At 44.4% G+C, this 18564-nt stretch overlaps 1 protein-coding gene across 5 annotated transcripts in view; it reads left to right on the forward strand.

Moving 5' to 3' along the window:
• Positions 1–18564, forward strand: part of raph1b (Ras association (RalGDS/AF-6) and pleckstrin homology domains 1b) — a 50766-nt gene that overhangs the window by 3174 nt on the left and 29028 nt on the right. For 4 of the 5 annotated variants that reach the window (XM_061032974.1, XM_061032972.1, XM_061032976.1 and 1 more), the window contains exon 2: positions 14741–14826. The exons of the other annotated variant lie outside the window; for it this stretch is intronic. The gene's annotated coding sequence lies outside the window, so the exon portion shown is untranslated. The remainder of the gene's footprint in view (positions 1–14740; positions 14827–18564) is intronic. 5 annotated transcript variants of the gene reach the window in all.

An 18564-nucleotide genomic window follows, 5' to 3' on the forward strand; every position in this document is an offset into this window, starting at 1 on the left:
TCTGTCGAACAGACAACCTTCAAGGGGGAGAAACTTCAGCTCCAAATTCTTAACCAGAAACATGGTTTGCTCGTTCAGCCGCTCTGACATGTTTTGCTTAAGGAAGAGGGGAATAAAAAAAAATCCTTTTGCTCTACTGAATGAATCCTTCAGCTGCCGCCTTTCTTATCTCTTTTTTTTAACGCTTGATTTCTCTGGGATGTAGTTGATCAGACGAGAAAAACAGTTGTCAGAGAAATTCTTGGCTTGACGACTGATCAGCAGAACAGAAAGGAAAAGCTGTTCTTAGTTTGTGTGCGCCGGTCTGTCAGCACTTTACTGGCTGTGTCGCGTGAGTCGCAAGAGCCATATCTGACCTCCGCCCATCCAGAAGACTTTCCTTCACAAAAGCTCCAGAGATGAGGCTGGAGGTGGTGATGGTGTAAGTTTACCCCGGTTGGGTTACAGCCAGGGGGCTGTATGTGGGTAAAGGAGGGTAAGGGGAGAGGATGGCACTTCAAACGCAGCCTTCAACACACCCCTGATGGAGAGCCAGAGGGGAGAGTGTAAGCTGATATTTCCACTGATAGGAGGTACTTTGGCCAGGGTTTGGAAGAAGAAAACAAACTGGAGTAGGCCAACAGCTGCATTTGGGTCCAGCTCCTTGATGCCAAACATGATGCACCACGTTAGAGCTGGAAAATTAAACAATCTCTTTACAGGATCAGAGTAATTCTTATAATCTCTGGAAATGGTTTTTCTTCATGGGCGGAGAGAAAACCAAAGTAACTGTACAGTAACCGACTTTGGATTGCAAAGCATCTTTTGCACCGCCGGTAATCGAGTGTAACCAATGGGCATGAAAGTGTGATAGTGAAACCCTCCAAAGATGACCAATTTGTTAAAAAAAAAAAAAAAGTTACACAATGTATTTTACAATGATGTTAGAGTCAGATCAGCTAGCAGCCCCCTCAAAGTCGATCATGTGTCCTTTGAAGAGCAGTGAAGTGACACAGATCTTTAACCTGAAACTGCTTTTTAAATGATTTTTTACATGGTTCATACCTGTTTGTTTTGAAGGAGACAAGGCCTCTGGATAACTTTCTTCTTGTTTAAAAACCTTGTCGACAACCCGTAGTAATCATTCCAAACATGCTATGCTAATGTTAGCAGCAGCTTGGCTTACAGCCCCCATTAGACACGTCAGTTGACAGACACACATTCTTATTGTGACTGTGCATTTATGTTGTTTACAGATTTGAATGACCAGGTCAGCCTGGTTTAGGATGGGGAAAACATTCTGTGGAGAAATCCTTTTAAAACAAGCGGAGGTGATCTCAGCAGCAGCTCAGTCTGCAGCCCCTCCTGATGTATTGTGTCTGTGGTCTCTTTTGTTTCCCCAGCTGTTATTGTTTGTTTTATGTGAAGAGACCTCTGCAGAAGAATCAGCTCCAGTTAAAAACCTCTTGATGAATGACAAACTGGGGGATCCTAACTGAACTTATGAGAGCAGCAGCTCGGCTCACAGCCCCTTGAAGAACATCACAGAGATCGCTGTTAAAATAAAACAACTTAACTCTACTGGTTTTAATTATATTTACTCATAGAAAGCCTTGAAAAGATGTCACCTTAAGGCCACTATACTTAGCATTATCATGCCATCTGTTGTGACTACTTTCAATCAATGTTTAAGTACTCGTTGTTCATATGTTTTGTCATATCCACCCTGAGTGGAAAGTCAAGCAGGCTGCATTTAAATCCAGATCCTTGAAGCCAAACAAGACGCCACATTATGGGCGTGTTGTGTGAGTCTGAGTGGGTGAAAACCAGAGAGAGAGTGTGTATTCGTCACTCCACCTGGGTGTGTCCCCCTCTCTTGTCACAGGCACGTTGTCCTCGCCACTATAGGGCCTTGTTCTGGTAACATTTTGCTGACCTTTGGTGGCAGCTGCCCCTGCCATTTGGAGACAAAGACAAATGGCTAACCACGGTGGCTGCAGCCTCCTCTGTTTCTGATCGAGGGTTGCTCTTCCTGTTGGCCTTTTTATGCAAACTGAGATACTGATATCAGGGCCCTCTATGGCAGGAAATGAATTGTTTGAGGGCCACATGTAGCCTTTGATTTATATCAGAGGGTGGTGTGGAAGCTATGGAGATGTATGAGAAATGTATGGACACATCAGCCTGAGTTCTCCTCCTGTGCAGCTGATTGGAGCCGGCAGAAGGAGGACAGCCTCTCTTCTTTCCAGGGCACGACACGATCTGGGTCCTCATTCAGCAGGTGCACTCAAGCGCACAGGCGCATGCCCACACTGCTATGAAGAAGACAACCAGAGATATAAATGGAGAAAATTGACCTCCATTTGGATGTCTTAGGCGTGTTAGTTTTCATATCTGTGCCACTGGGTGAACGTTGCACGCCCTGATGGGATTTAGACTCTGGAAGGAGAAGTCCAACTTTTACAGCCTTAGAGGTTCTTGATTCATAGTGTTCGGAGCTGTAAAATGTTTTGATGTTGTCGATCGTCTCTCACGTCAAAGTTAACCTTTGAACAGGCTTAAGAAAACAGTTTGCACTTGTTGCATCTTGCTGTTGGTTTTAATTTGTAGGTAGAGTGAGTAAGTGCAAATTTTCAGGTGCAGTAAAAGTGACGGTTGCACGTCATACTAAATACTGTGTTGTTGCTGCTGCTGCATGAACACCTTGAAGGATGTACTACAAAGCAAAGGGTTTCTTTGCGCTAGCTGGCTCATCGAAACATTTTTCCCTTCGTTCTTTCTTTGCATGTTTTCTTCTTCAGGCTCCGTGCGACAACCGCCTGTCTTCGAAATCTAAAACTAGAAATATGTAGACTTTTTGTAGACCGCCTCAGTCTTCCACTCTTCATCTCCACATCTCTTCTTCGTTGACCTATTTTCATATTTTCTCTCTTATCTGCTATGAAACACGTCCAGCCTGTCGTATTGTCTGTTCATTAATGGTCCCTTTTGTTTCCTTCCTCTTTCACTGTACATTTTAGTTAAGCAGCTTAGCCATTAATCAGTCGGTGTGACTTTGACAATGACAGGTGGCTGATTTCACCCCCTCCTCCTCCTCCTCCTCCTCCTCTACTGTATTACAGATGGCCTGCTCTGTTCATTGCTGCAGGGGGTCAGTCTTTGTTAGTTTAGCTGAACGCGTGATGGGAAGTTAGGGACCATGCAAATATAAGATGTTTTGTGCAGCACACTGTCCGGGTTTTCAATGCCTGCAACTTCAACGAAGCTTCGAGGCGGTTTCCTGAGCTTTTCATGCACATGTCTGCAAAAACACAGGTGGGTACTCAACCTGAAACTGATCTTAGCGTTTAAGGTTTGAAAAGGGAATCTCATCCCAGTGGGAATTCTCATCTAGGATTCCTGCAGCTGCATCAGGTATCAGCTGGAAGGAGGAGCAGTCGAGGAGGTGATTTATGGTATCACGTTTCTTATTCTGCTCCACCTGCGTACAGAAAGTCCGACTGAAGCTCCACCACAACAGTCACGGGATGGTGTGATGGATGGTGCGGCCTGTCTGCGCTGATGGACAGCCGTTAGAAGCTCGGTCGCGGATAATGGGTCTTGCAGAGACACAAAATGCTTAAGGCAACTCGAAGGAGGCATTCAGAAAGAGTGCGAGAGCTCTAAGTGCAAACTCAGAGGAAATGTATATGTGCCGTCTGGCTGCTGTATGGAGACTGGGTGATGTATCGTCTGTCTGGTGTAAACATGCGAGCAGAAAGTGGATTTATTTCCTACTCTGTGTATTGCCGCCACATGTGCAGTTTTGCATCCCTGATTGAAATGAATTAAAAGGCGGATTTCTTGGCAGCAGGGCATGCAGTGTGTTATATCAATCTCCAGCTTCTGTGTCAATTTGTTGCCTTAGACTTTCTCCTTGTCCATCAGTTTCATTTAAGGTTGTAAGTTAGGCCTTTAATTTAGTTGAAAGTCTTCAGCGATTATAAAATATGGCCTATTTAGTGGCGTAAAAATTTCAGAAATAATCGATCACAGTCACTTTATAGAGCAAACTAAGATTGTGCACCATAAAAGGGACGTCATTTAAACTTGTACTTGTTGCTTCTCAAAGCTACTTGTTTGAGTATTCCCTGCTAATCTTTGCAGCATGATGCATCAAATCAGTTTCGTGGAAGAGTTGAGATTAAAGACGAGTAAGGGATCGCTAAATGATATGCAGGTGGCCCTCATGTAGTTAGGCCTGATGTTGCAATACTTCTTCTGTAGATCTCCATATGACGAGCAACTTTGACATTTTGCGATCAATTTAAAAACACACGTGTCAATGAGGTGAAACGTTTCTGTCAACATGTCCCCTCGCTGTGTCCTCTCTGTCCCCCTTATGATCAGAGTTCAGCTAGTTCCCAGGAAGACATTACATCGGTTTGCGTGTGCATGTGTTTATTTGTGCAGGGTTGATTATGTGTGTTTGTCGTTTTGCAGCCTCTGGATGCACTTTAAGTCCATCAAACAGACTTTTTTTTTAGAGAGAGAGAGAGAAACAGACACGCATGCAAACAAAGTGAGCTTCTCTGTTTTCCCTCACCCCGCTGTGAAATGCCTGCCTCATGCCCCAAATGTTTAGATGATCTCTGTTTGGAGGAGTTTATGTTTGCACAGTTGCTCTCAAACCATCAACTTCCACTTTATGTTCCCGTCAAATCCACCGAGAAATAATTTTCATATTCTGCTCCGAGTACACAAACAATAGTGCCTATCAGCGAGCGTTTCAGATGTAGTTCCAGTGAGTGATGGTGTGGTCGGGGTGGCAGGTTTTTGTTTGTGTGGTTAAAAAAAAAAGCAATGGCCGGAGTTATTTCAATAAACAAATGTTTTCCACGCATAGAATATATCCAGATATTAGCGTACAGAAAAGTGGAATTTCCCTTTTTTTTTTTTTTTTTTAAAAGGTCTAATTGACTTCGTGATGCAACATTTTTGGAGTGATCCTGCAGTTTGCTTCGGCATGCAGCATCAAGAGAGGCTTGAAAGGTGCTCTTTTTCAGGGAAATGCTTCAATGTTCTGCGTGGAATAATGAGTGTTTTTGTCACTGGATTTTGGTAGCTTTGACGAGAGTGATTTATCGGCTTTTTCATGGATTCGAAAAAAACCCTCTTCTTTATCTTTAACAACGTCTTTTTACTGTCTGGTTGTCTGCAACGCTGAAGAACAATCGGATCCTGTCAGTATCTAAAAACAAGACGTTTCAGTGGACGTACTTTGCTTGCTTGTAAATTTCCTAAAAGGGTCAAGTTGCAGCCATTAAAAGTGTCTCAGCTGCATGGCCAGGCGGCCATTGTTCACAAATTGGGCCCAGGTTAAAAAAAAAAACACCAGCATGTTCCTTTAAGTTGCCCTCTCCTTCAGTTGTTCCAATTGAAGACGCTGTGCTCCCCTGCAAACATACACAGAAACAAAAAAAAAAAGGCTCCTTCTTACATAATTTAAATGTTCCAACTGTTTCAAGTGTTTCTGAGCTCACACATCAACCCGCAGAATATCAGCACACCGAAATACTGGGGCTTGTTTTGCCATTAAATATGCAATGTAGCCTACTTTTTTTCCAGCCCTTGGACCTTTTAACTTCACTCTAACCCATAATGATGAAAGTGAGCCTGGCTGATGTGTGTTGGAATAGTGGCTACACGATCCAGGCGACGCTTAAGTGTGTGGTGAAACCTCTAAAACGGGGCGAGCGCGGTTGGCTGGAAAGCATGCCTGACATCCCGGGCCGAGAACCAAGAAGGGCAACCCCCACGTCCCCAATCGTCGCGTTATCTGAGCGAGCGGCCAAAAAGAGAAGGAGGAAAAACACCTGTGAGGAAGAGGTGAGATGTATCAGACGGAGGGAGCGGACAGGTTTATGAGAACCACAAAAAAGCTCTTCAGTGCAGATGATGTCATGTGAAATACGACGGCATGGAAACACTGAGGTCAGCCTTCGTTTTCCTGCCAAAATCACACTCTTTCACTCTTGGCTTGGAGCTTGCTCTCTACACTTACTGTACGGAGGGATGTTGGCAGCCTGCACCATTTTCCTTTTTACATGGGGGCTATAGGACGCTGAAGGAATGCAGCGTTTCGGTTACCGCAGTGACCTACAAGTGGAAACAGCCGTGGCTGCTGTAGTGGAAGTGGATTGACACATTTTTGCGAGAGAATCCCTTGACAGTCACTCAAACCTGCAGGCTTAATCTCACAAAATAACGCTGCGTGTGTGCGTGTGTGGCTGCCTCTTGCCAAATCTCATTGACTAATACCCCGGCCGCTCTGCGAGTGAGCCCGAGCCTCTATTCACTGAGACTCTGGGTTAACTTAGCGGCTGAGTAGCTTGCTAATCTCTCTCTGCCCCGCTGATCTTCACTCTCGAGTGATTTCTGATTATTTCACCACCACGTGCCACACAGTGACTAAACCCAGTGACTGACTCGAGATCCGCCCCCTGAGTTTTGGCACCATGACCGACATTTTGAGGCTATGGGTCACTGACTCATTTGTGGTTGGTCAGGTTGACCCCCTGCTGCTGTTGGTGATCCCCGTTGAGAAGTTATTAAAAGGAACCGTCGTCAGTGAGAAGAGACGTTTCTGACTTTATTTCTGATGAAGTAGTTTTGGAGTTGCTCCAGTACAGGGGTCTCCAACCTTTTTTCATCTGAGAGCTACTTTCAAAAAATGAAAGTGGCCCGAGGGCTACTTGCATTTATTTACATCGCTCAGCTGAATTAAGCTGCTGTTTGTACAAGTGTGAAATTGCAACAAGCCAATGCTTATCAATAATCTTAAATTCACATCAACGTCCAAGAAAACATTAGTACTTCATACTTGTTTTTATGGGCCAAATATATGAATAGTGGGAAGAGGTGCATTTACCGTACCAGATTTTTATTTTTAACACAGTCGGTCAACCTGTAGGCGAGCTACTGAAAACCTGCCCGCGAGCTACCAGTAGCTCCCGAGCTACCTGTTGGAGACCCCTGGTGTGTCTTATTGGTGACCTTCAGTAGTCTGAGCTCAAATCCAACATGCCGCCCCGTGAATCAACAGTAAAGTTTAATCTGAACATTTTAGTGATGATTAGCAATTAAGGCCCCGTGTCCACCAAGCGTTTTTTTTTACTTCTGGTAGGTGTCCATGTTGCTTGTCCAACTTGTTGCCAACTCTTCAGAGTTAACTGCGTTCCAGTTGCAAGTCGGAAAAAGCAACATGGACGCCTCCAGGTGTACCTTTGTTTTGTTAGCTACTAACAAGAGAACTTGCACGATACCATCGGTGTGATTGATTTAATGACACAAAAAGACGACTAAGCTGCTAATAAACAGTTACAGGTTAAACTTTGCTGTTGATGCACGTAGCAGACATGTTGGATTTGAACTCAGGCTACTGAAGATTCTCCGAGTTTCCAAGTCGGAATCCTGACTTCAGGGCGCGTTCCTGATGACGTAACAGACTGCAACTCGGAATTTCCGACTCCCAAGATCAAATGGAACGCAGCATAACTTCTGGTTTGTATTCTGGTTGCCTGGCAACCTACACTCATAACAACAATCCTGCTGAACAAAAACAAAAACATGAATAGATTTTAAAAGTACGCAGAAACACCAGCGATGGTTATGAGGGCGTTGCCCATTTAAAAAAAAAAAAAACATTCTGTGAGTGTTAAGGCTACAGCTGGTTAAAATACACAATTCACACTTCAGAGACAAACAACCCTTCAACATACAGAGAGGCTGCATCTGAACTAAAATTTAGCCCACTAGCTTTAAATGGAGAACACGGTGCTGTTCGGTGTGCTGAGAGCCCGAGACGAGCTCATCGCAGCGTTTAAGGAAGTACTGAGGCTCCAAGACGAGCTCATCGCAAAGCTTGAGAATGGAGTGAGAAGCCGAGACGAGCGCATCGCAGAGCTTGAGAATGAACTCAGAAGACGGCAGAGGGACGAGCCGGCTCCAGCTGCTGGAGGAGATCAGTGACTCCGAGGTACAGCAAAAAGACCTACTTCACCGGTGTTGAATTAACTCCCGCAGAGTTGATTTCAACCCTTTTTCAGGGTTTATATAGCTCCACACTTTCTAGAGTCAAATCAACACTTTTGAAATAGTTAAACATTTAACACTCGCTAAACAGAGTTAAAATAACACTTAGGGATTAGACAAGTAACTCTGCTACGACACCTTTTTTTACTACCTGGCTAGTGTTAGTGTCACTCCTTTAAGTGTTCGGTATTTACACTATGAAGTGTTACAATTATTTGTAAGAATGATTTTAAATAAAAAAAGTAATTTTCAAACAGTGACATTTTATTTTCTCTGTAAATCAAAACATTGTGAATGAAGGTACAATGTACAACGACCACATTTTTCAAGAATGTGTAGAAATTCACCAATGCTGCATCATGAGACATGTTATGTGCTTTGAAAAGTTCATCAAATGCCCAGAGGGAGCGGTATGAGGTGCTTATCCATGGTGATGTAGAAGCTGTCAATCTTGCTCTTCTGACGTCCCAACAGGGAGGAGGAGGCATGGCTACCGACTCTGCTGGCTGCGGAGATGCTCCTCCAGACTGCAGCATGACTGGGGGAAAAATAAATTATACACAAGGATAACGTTAATAAAGTTCCCTCGCAAAACTCATTCCATCTCAGGTGAAATCAAAGTTAAAATAATTAATGAAAAAATGCGTTAATTTACTCACCTTTTTCATGAAATTGCATGATGCTGTACGAGAGAATGGAGTTACTCTGCAGAACAGGAAGGAGGAGACTTGCTGCCGAGACACATACAAATTCAACATTCATGAAAATATCAATAAAGCACCGAAGAAGTTGTAACACTGATCTGTTTTGTTGTATTTTGATTGGATTGAAACATGTTTGGATAACAGTAGATGGTGGATTGGTTCAAACTGGGTGATGTTTGAACGTAAATTTCTACCTGACGACACGGAAACATTTGAAATGTTGCACCACTCATTCTTCTAACAAAGCGTTGAAACTTGAAATGTTTCACCTAGCTCTTAGTAGGTGTAGAAGTCTGTAAAATCTGGTCGTCATGGTTGATGCCAGTAGGTTGCTTCACTCGGCAGCCACATGACAGGTTTTAATGTCTGCAACGTAATCCTCGGGAGCAAATGCGCTAGATCAAAGTGCATCCATGGGCGCTCGGATTGTAATTGTTTCTGACAACATTAAGGGAAGGATTATTTCAAAAATAGACCTTTTTGTTAAAGCAAGATGCTTTTTTTTAACCAGCACAAGCCGTTCAATCGATCTCTTCAAACCAACCTAACTTTTTCAAAATCATGTAATCCCCCTTTAAAATTGAGCTGAGATTTTAGAATTGAACCCGGTGAAATGTTTCACATTTAACTGAAACCAACACAAACTTGTTAAAATTCTCAAACACAATGGACCATTATGATCCAGTGCAAGGGCACCGGGTTCAAAATGTGGACCAACACAAGAGGCATTAAATCATGTAACTCTGTATGTGTGTGTTACATTACCCATAAACCCCCAGCAAGCCGGGCCGGTGGGGTCTGATGGAGGTCCCGCTGGCCATCGTGGGAAAATTCCTGACGCAGCATTGTTCCATAATTCCCACCATGTGTGGTTTTTCCAGAGCCGGGCGCTCACTGCAGGGACCGTGGAGAATCCCAGCGAGGAGAGGAGATCAACTCCTTGTAATCACAACCAGACTTCACGCACCGCGAGTGTGTGTGTGTGTGTCGGTGAGAGTGGAAGGTCAGTTAAACAACACCGGGGGAAAGCTCACACTGTAAACAGTGCAGGTTGTTTGGACAGAGACTCACTTGTCATGGGACCAGGAGGCACTTTAAAGTCCTTATATGATTACTCAACTACGATCAGGTGCACCACATGGGCAGCTGTGTTAGATTTGTCCTGGAGGAGTACGGCTGTGCATGTTGTCAAATTTCACTTACAGCAATAAAAACAATGTAATTGATGTAAGGGGCGGCAGTAGCACGGACTTGGACTGGGAACCGGAGGGTCGCTGGTTCATGTCCCGGTGCAGGTCACCAAACTGGAAATTGGTTCGCTAGCTGAAAAAGGTGCTTCCTGAGCACTGTTGACTTGCCCTTGAGCAAGGCACCGATCCCCTAACTGCTCTGTTGCTCCTTCATGTGCAGCCTCACCCTCTCTCTCTCTCTCCACTAGTGCGTAACAGAGTGTGAAAGTAATTTCCCCTCATGGGATTAATAAAGTATTGATCAAAAAGAGCATTGTAGGGCTTGGATATTACTGCACCTGACAGGAACATTATTGCACATCAGATGCTTTTACACCATGATTGTTATTGCACATTAAATGATAAAGCAGCTCGTTTGTTATTGCATATTTAATGTGATTGCACTATGAGCAGTATTGTTAAAGCAATACCCCCGGTGCAGTGAGCGCCCTGTAAAACAACTGATGTGAGGATTTCTTCAATGCACGGCGCCCAATGTCCAGCAGGTAGAGTTTTAAATAATGCTCGTTATGATGTTCACCATCGTTTAGCACCTGTGAAGATTAGTGAGTCAGAAAAATCAGATTTGATGCAGGATAGCGGCCCTAAAGACAGACATGTCAGTTTCTTGTATTCTTTGGAAACATGGACGCCACAGGCTCGTCACAGCGAGGAGGCATGTGCAGTTTAACGTGTTCGATTGTCCTGAAAGGCTTTCGGACTGAAACTCCGACACTGACGTCTTTTTGAAGTGGTTTCGCGTTGAACCTGTGACGAGGTCGCCCGCTCCCCTCTGCGGCAGCGTCTTCTTTAAGTTGTACTTGACTTGTTTTAAAAGCGACCCCCTGATCAATACTAATGCTCCTTTCCCCAGTGAAGATCGGCTTTGTGACCAAACATCAATCAGCCGACTCATGGTTCACCGCCGATGAAACCTCCAGGAAGGCTCGGGGTCAGGGGCTGACTGAGGCCTTATCTCGCCCTGGAACCCGATTAAGATTCCTGATCAATCAAATCTCCCCCCAAGTCTTAGTTATTATACGCACGAGCGCTGAATTAGGAAGTTTATCCATTTTGTGTTGTGAAGTAGAGGTCACAGCCAGATTAGAGCGTCACACAGCCTTTTCTTTGCCTTTTCTTTGCCTTTAAAATGTTAGATTGTTGTGTTATTATCTCACAGTGTAGTCGATGACCTGCTGTGTTTTAAACAGGTTAGATAAGCACGCTCCTTAGCTAAACACACGGGGAGGATTTAACATTTTTAACATTTCATCTAATGCATTACGACACCCCTGCGGGATTATGTGGAGAGATTTGTTGATGCAGGTTTGTAGTAAGTTTCAAGGCTGTAGTCGTTGATAGTGTTGTGTAGGAGGTTTACTTTTCCACTTGTGACCTCGATTTAAAAAAAAACAAAAAAAAAACAAGATCAGGAAATCCGTTCATTTTCATTTTGCAGGTTCTAAATGTCAATCTTCTGACTTTTTGAAAGGAGCTTTAATGCAGAACGGTGGTTTTGTATTGTCCCTGCATCACTGTGAAGACCATGTTACCCCATAGCAATAGTTTGCTGACCCCCAAAAAAATCAATCTGGGGGGGGGCGTGGCTTGATCCGAGGCTCGTCACAACTGATTATTTGTCCAAATAATCCTCAAGTGTGTGGCGTCAATAAGAATATTTTACTGATCATAATCGAGTTGGCACCTCCCCCCATATGTAAATATCAAAGATTCAGATTATACAAAGTACAGCATGATTACAGCATAATGGAATTAATTTTTTGAGCTGGTGATTCGGGTGGAAATCTTATAAAACAGTAAAACACTGATGACTAGCACAAACGGGGACAACTGTAAATGAAGAGTAGGATTTTGAGGGGGTTTTCTGTCCTCTTTGAAAGTGCCTAAGGGATGTAAGGCACACTGATGTGCCCAGTTAATGTGGTGTGTCATCATGAGTAACAAAGACCCTGTGTGGTGGTCTGTGTGTCATCTTTTCCTGTGTGTGCAGCTTCGGGATCAGCCTGTGATGTGGCCATGTTAGACTCTTCATTACCGTTTGTGTCTATAAATAGAGGATTAGTCCATCACGCTAAATGCAAACCGTCTGATGAGTTAGAAGTCTTTTGGTGTTACAGTACCACATGCATTTCTCGTTCACCTCCGCTTGTTCCCGCTTACTCATGTTCTGTACTTCCCCTTCAACAATCCTGTCTTTCTTTTCCTGCTGTGACATCATCATCACCGCTGCTGGCCCGGCGCCTTGCCCTCCTACCCACTTCCCGCCTCGAACCGGAAATGAGCATGCCCCCCCCCCCCCGAAGGATTTGCTGTTAATGGGGGAAGTGAAGTGTGGGTGGACAAGGACACACCTGTATCCACCACACAGGAGCCTGTGTCCCCCCCCCCCCTGCTCTGTTGTTGAAGTGGGCCAGCGATGTAGGCCGCTTAAAAAAAAAGTGCAATGAAGAAGTAACTTCTGTAGAGGCAGCGACGCGCTAACAGGGCACCTTTCTGGGTTGTTGTGTGTTTTTATAGTGCCAGAGGAGTCTGCTCAGCGTGAATAAAAAGGCTGCTGTTTCTAGTTAATGTCACTCAGCGTCGAGCGTTTGACTCGACTTTCCAAAATGTTGAAAAGTCTTAGTGACTTAAAGGTTCAATAGGTACAGACTCAGATTGTCAGTCAAAGTATGTTCACGTATCACAGAAATAAAACCTGCTGAGAAAAGTCTTTTAAAGATGCCTTGTTTTTCAAAAACCACCCAGACTCCTGACACAAATCAGCTGTTTTAGATGCAAAACATCAGAGTTGCTGCGCTTCCTACAGCCGCCTCAGTAAGTGATGTCGAAGGGCTTTAGATGCTTTGTACCCAATGTTTCTGTGACACACACGATCACAAAAAAACTAAACAATCGACCCATGTTCTGTGAGTAATCTTAGAGCTTTGATTCATTAAAAAAAAAAAATAAGGCTCTTACATTTACTAAGAAGTCTATTTCTGCAACAATTCTCTGTTTAATGTTGTCACAGGAGCTTTTTGTGGATGAATGCTGCAGCCATTGCCGCCTGTTTGACTGCAAGCTGAAGCAGTCTTTTTTTGCCACAACTGAGGTTTTAAAATATTCCCAACAACCACAACCTTTGTTTTTGCTCATAAGCCGGTCAAGTTTGTCTGTTCATGTGCTGCAGGCCTATCCTTTGTTTTCAACATGAGGCCAGCTGCCTGCAGGCGGGGGCGGCCCCTGTTGCTGTTGTGACTGCAGCAACTGTGTTCCCTGCAGCTGCACAGATCCATGTGTCACTGTCACACCTGTTCACCGGCCTTGTGTTGACTGAGCGTTATCAAACGTTAACTGTGTGCAAATTACACCAGGGAGAGAGAGAGAGAGAGGGAGTGAGAGAGAGAGAGAGAGAGAGAGACCTGGATGGGGGAGGTGACCTGTAATCTGATGAGGCAATTGTGTGCTTTTGGCTCGCATTAATACATGACACATAAAGTCATACTCCTCCTGACACACTCTCCCTGTTACCACACACACACACACACACACACACACACACACACACACACACACACACACACACAGTCTGGCCTCATGCTGAGTTTGAACAACAGTTGCTGTGTAGAGGAAAAAAAAAAAAAAAGCAGGAACAGCTGAGGCCAGCAGGAATATCTTCCTCCTATTTAGCCATAACATCAGCTGCCTACCTCTCACACTCACACACAAAAAGTAAACACACACTGCGACCAAATCATAGCGTTGATATTTCCCCGGCCAGCTCAGCACGTTGTAACCCTACGACCAACAGGCTGTTTAACATGCCCTCATTATATTTTATTACCAGACTATGACTCAGCATGCAGATTGTCACAGATAGAGGAAGGATAGGCTGCTATGACTCAGCACTGTTGTGGATGAGTTGAAATGTGTGATGCTTGTCAGCATTGAGTCACAGTTAATACACAAGTTAGAGTTTCTACTCTGACTCATGTGAACGATCGGCCTGTGTTTTCATACAACATTTCTGGAGAACTTAAGGCCAGCTTACCACTGATCTCTTCCTTGTTCACACACGCACCTCACAGCGGGAGACTTTCCCTGTCAGGCGAGGCAAGACAGGACGTATAGGGCTTTCATACTTGCAGAAATCTCCCGAAAAAACTCTTTCCAGGAGGAGCTGCATGTGTGAACGCAAGCAGCCCAATTTGTCACTCAGACTTCACTCGGAGTTTCACTCCTGCCAGGGTTTTTTTTGCCGCCCGGTGCGTTGAGTGTATGCGCACGATTTTAAACCTGTATCCATCTGAAAGCGTTCACAATGACTCGACTCCAGTGCTCGTGAGTTTAAAGGTCTTTGTAGTTTACTGGATAAAGGCCTCACGTCACATTCCTAATCTCGCCGTAATGACGGAGACTTTCTAATGAAGAGGGAGCGGCGCTTGATTGCTTTCAGAGCTCTGCGATAAGTGTCTTTCTGCCTCTACGTGTCATTTTTGTCTGTACTTAGTTAAGTCGCTCGCTCGAGCACCCTCCAAAGTTAATCCTCCGCATTCTTGCGACAGTGAAATCGACTCTGCTCTCCTCCAGCTGCTGCCTGCCAAGCCTCTGAATTCTCCCCGAGTCAGAGCCGCAGATCCAAAAGTTTTGCATTTCAGAGACTTTTTAATGATGTGACAGAGAACAGAGATTGCTTTTTCTGTGGCTTTTGTCACAAAAATAGACTAAACCTCTTTATTTTTCCTCTCTTTCCAGGGGGATAAAGAGCCCGGCTACGGAGTTGAGTGGTGGTTTAATCTGACCTTTTAGCCTCAGGAGGAAGAGGAGGAGCCACTTCAGAGGTAAGACCCTGTGTAAAGAAGAGTGAGTGAATGCCTTTGCTACTTTCTGCAGGTGATCAGTTCTCCAGCATAGACGGAAAAAACTGTAGATGAAGCTGCCAGTAACCATTGCAAAACTCAGACATCCTTGCACAAATGCCAAATGTCATGTTGACACATAGGTTGGAGCTCTATTTACGGTGGTCTCAAATGCCGGTTTTATTGCATGCGTGTCAGAGGCGTCATGCGCTCATAACAGCTATCGTGTGTCGCCGTTTTTCAGAAAAGGGAATCCCGGTTGACAGTGTGGATCAATGTGTTTGTTGTGGGTTAAAAAAAGAGGCAAATCCAGAGCTGGAGGAGGGTAAAGAAGGAGGGCTTCACCCCCATGAACAGCCTCCGTCAGAAGGAGCTTGTAAACCAAAGCCAAATGAAAGAGGAGTGGAGCCTCTGAGGGTTGTGTCGGCGGGAGAGTCTTCCTCGCCGGAGGAGATAATTCCCCACTAAAGTAGAAACATGTGAGAGAACTGTAGCTGTGGTCTGAAGCAGAAACGATGTGCAGTGAGTCTTTATTTTCTCACTATCACAGATCTGAGTTGAAGAGATTTAGTCTTTCCACTTGTTTTGCAGTGCAGGAGAAGAAACAGCCGTTTTTTTTTTAAATCTTCCGGACATCAGTAAATCCCCCTTCTTCACGATTTAAACATTGATAACGCGCAAAGAAATCAGTTCTAGATTCCTTTGCCGCTTGGCATTGGTTGCTGTGCAGAAAAAGTGAGTCAGAATTGAGGCCGTGAACTTTTTCTCAACTTAACATGTAAGAAAAATGAAAAGAAGTGAATCACAGTGGCTACAGGGAGTTATATAACAGGCCCAGGGCTGAGTACACAAGGAGGCACACAAATCATAATGTTGTAGAAGAATGAACGGAAGCGAAATCAAACAACTTAAGAAACTAAACGGTCCTTCACAGTTTCTGCAGGCAGTCAAGATGTTGATATACACACTGTCAATAAGACAAATATCCAAGTAAAGATGCAGGACTCATCACCTGAACCCTTTCTTCTTCTTTACCTCATTTGGCTGATCATTATTTAAAATCTGGCTTTAGACATCAATATGAAGCTTTGACTTTTCAGTTGTCAATTTTCAGTTCAAGGCACCTTTATAAACTATCGTGACTCATCTGTAAGATGCATGTTTATCAGAATTTCTCAGAAGCAGCGGCTGTTAGCTGGATAATCTAACATTTCCAGGTCAACATTTATTGACTGCTTCATGTCACGTCACCAAAATGTTTGACATTTAATCAGTGAAGGTAATCAAAGTTAGTGGCAGCTCAGATTGCAGCTCCCTCAGGGCGACCAAAAGCATGAGACATTTTGAACCTCAGTCTGCTTCATTCAGTAATAAAACTAGTTTTTATTTACTGTGTCTAATGTTTTGGAGAGGGAGGAGACTTCTGTGGGTAATTCGGCTCCTAGTAAAAAGCCTTTAAAAGATAAACATGAAAGGATTCTTGACCTAAAAACAAGCCGAACTTCAAAAGTTTGCAGCACTTCAGCCTGCAGCCCCTCCTGACATCCTGCTCCTGCTGGAGCGGAGCGCCTGAGAACGATTTTTTTTTCTAATGCCAGAGATGAGGGAACAGCTGGGAAGATTCAGCTCCCAGTAAAAACTCTCAGAATAAGAGAAACTAAAGTGTCATTCGGCAAATATTTACAGCCTGCTGTGCTTTATGTAACAGTGCAGTTTCACACAGGACTCTCTGACGGCTGCAGACGTCTCTGCATCTTTCTCCGATTCAGAATCTCTCAGCGCCACAGCTGTTTTACCGGCACCTGGTACCAATGTTTTCTTCTTTTCTTATTAAATGGTGGTTAGCAAACAGCTTTCAGCTGTGCTGCAGCCACCTACAAAACGTAAAAACAATGGAAAAATCTATATTTTTAAGATAATATTCCCATGAACTTTCAGATTTTTTTCCGATTGTAATATTTGAAAATCATGCCCCATCCCTCTTCTACAGACTAAATGTGAGGAGACTCCTTGCTATTGCGAACCCTTGCTTAGGCTTGAGTTTTTGCAGGCTAAAAGCTTACAAACCTCAGCTTGTCAAGGATTTAAAAATGTCCTTCAGGAGGTGGGAAGTGAGACTGGCCAAAGGCGCAGACACATTTTGACGTTTAGTGTAAAGAGCTCAGTGGAAGGAAGAAGCTGCTTTTTAACAGCGGGACCTCAGCAGAGAAGAACCCCGAGGCAGAGAGTCAGACACCTGCATCCTGTAGACTTCAACTGTTCCAGGAAGAAGAGGGTTAAAGAGGTTTATGAAGGGTTCTTTAGCTGTGTGTGTGTGTGTGTGTGTGTTTGTGTCAGTAAGTGGCGTGTGTGAGGGAGGCAGCTGCCATGTGGAGATGCTTACTAAATTTGACACTCAGCTGTCAATAGTGTTCAACATGTTCATCACACATGCAGCGTTAACGCGTCACTGCTCTGAGTGTTTGCTACTGCGCCTCATTCAAGCATTGGGCGCTCTTTATAAAGAGATCGTCCTTGAAACCATCCCCCTCGCTTTGCTGAAGACACATGCAAGTAAATGCTCAAGTGTGTGTGCATGCGCGCGTGTGTGTGTGTGTGTGTGTGTGTGTGTGAATTCCCAGTTTGATAGGACGGCAGAGTTGGCCCGACAGGAATGCCGTAGGAGGTGGTGTGTGGCAGGAAACAGGCTGGCACATATTTTGGTTTCTGCTTGATGCCACGCACAAACACACCCTTGGACAGTTGCTTTGCATTGAGATAACAAGACGCTTTTCAGCAGCAGCCAATCAGAGGCCAGCTGTAGGGTTAAGATTTAAAGGGCAGATGGGAAACGTAGTTAGCTAACAGTGTAAGATATTCCCAGCTGGCATTTCTCATTGCACATGCTTGGCGTGTTGCAGAGGGAATCTTGTTCATGCATGTGTGTGTGTGTGTGTGTGTTTGTGTGTTTGTGTGTTGCTTGTGCAGTATGTATACCCACTGTGCTTTGTATTCCCTAACAGGTGGCAGATGTAAACCTTCTGTTATGCTCGACCAAGCAGCTAAAGGATGATGAAAAATACAATCTGTTGACAGCATAATGATTTTCTTCATGTGGAGTCGATCAAAACAGAGGATGGGAGGGCTTTGAACACTGTGAAACCAGCACGTGGTGTGCTTAAAGTTTCATTTTAGAGTCAAAGAAGCGTCCGAAGACAAAACTTAATTGACAAAAACAGCAATTTAACCTAGTAGAACATGAACTGGTTCGTTTTACTTCACAGCACTGCAGCACTTTGAACCAGAGCAGTCAGCCTCATCTTTTGAACCAGAGCCTGTTTTTAATGTCTGGCTTCTTCTCAGCAGCCTGCTGCTGCAGTGCTGCATCATGTTTAAAGCTGTGTGTGTGTGTGTGTGTGTGTGTGTGTCTGAATCCACTGCAGCAGACCACCTGAGCCCCTGTGTATATTTAAGTATATGTGGACGTAACCCGATCTCCTGAGGGCAGGGACAAGACTATTGATTTCACATTTGGACTGATGCCCTGCAGGGAAGCTGACACATCATCGCTGTGTTTGTGTGCAAGGGGGGGGGGGGGGGGGGGGGGAGAGAGGGAGGCTGACAGTCAGAAACAGGGAGAGAGAGAGAAAAAAAAGACACAGAAAAGGGGGGCAAGAACTTGCAGACTTTTCTGGATATATTTTGCAGCCTGCGCGGAACACCTTTACTCTCTTAACCTCA

This window comes from Labrus mixtus, chromosome 24 (genome assembly GCF_963584025.1).
Source record: "Labrus mixtus chromosome 24, fLabMix1.1, whole genome shotgun sequence".
Taxonomy (NCBI): Eukaryota; Metazoa; Chordata; class Actinopteri; order Labriformes; family Labridae; genus Labrus; species Labrus mixtus.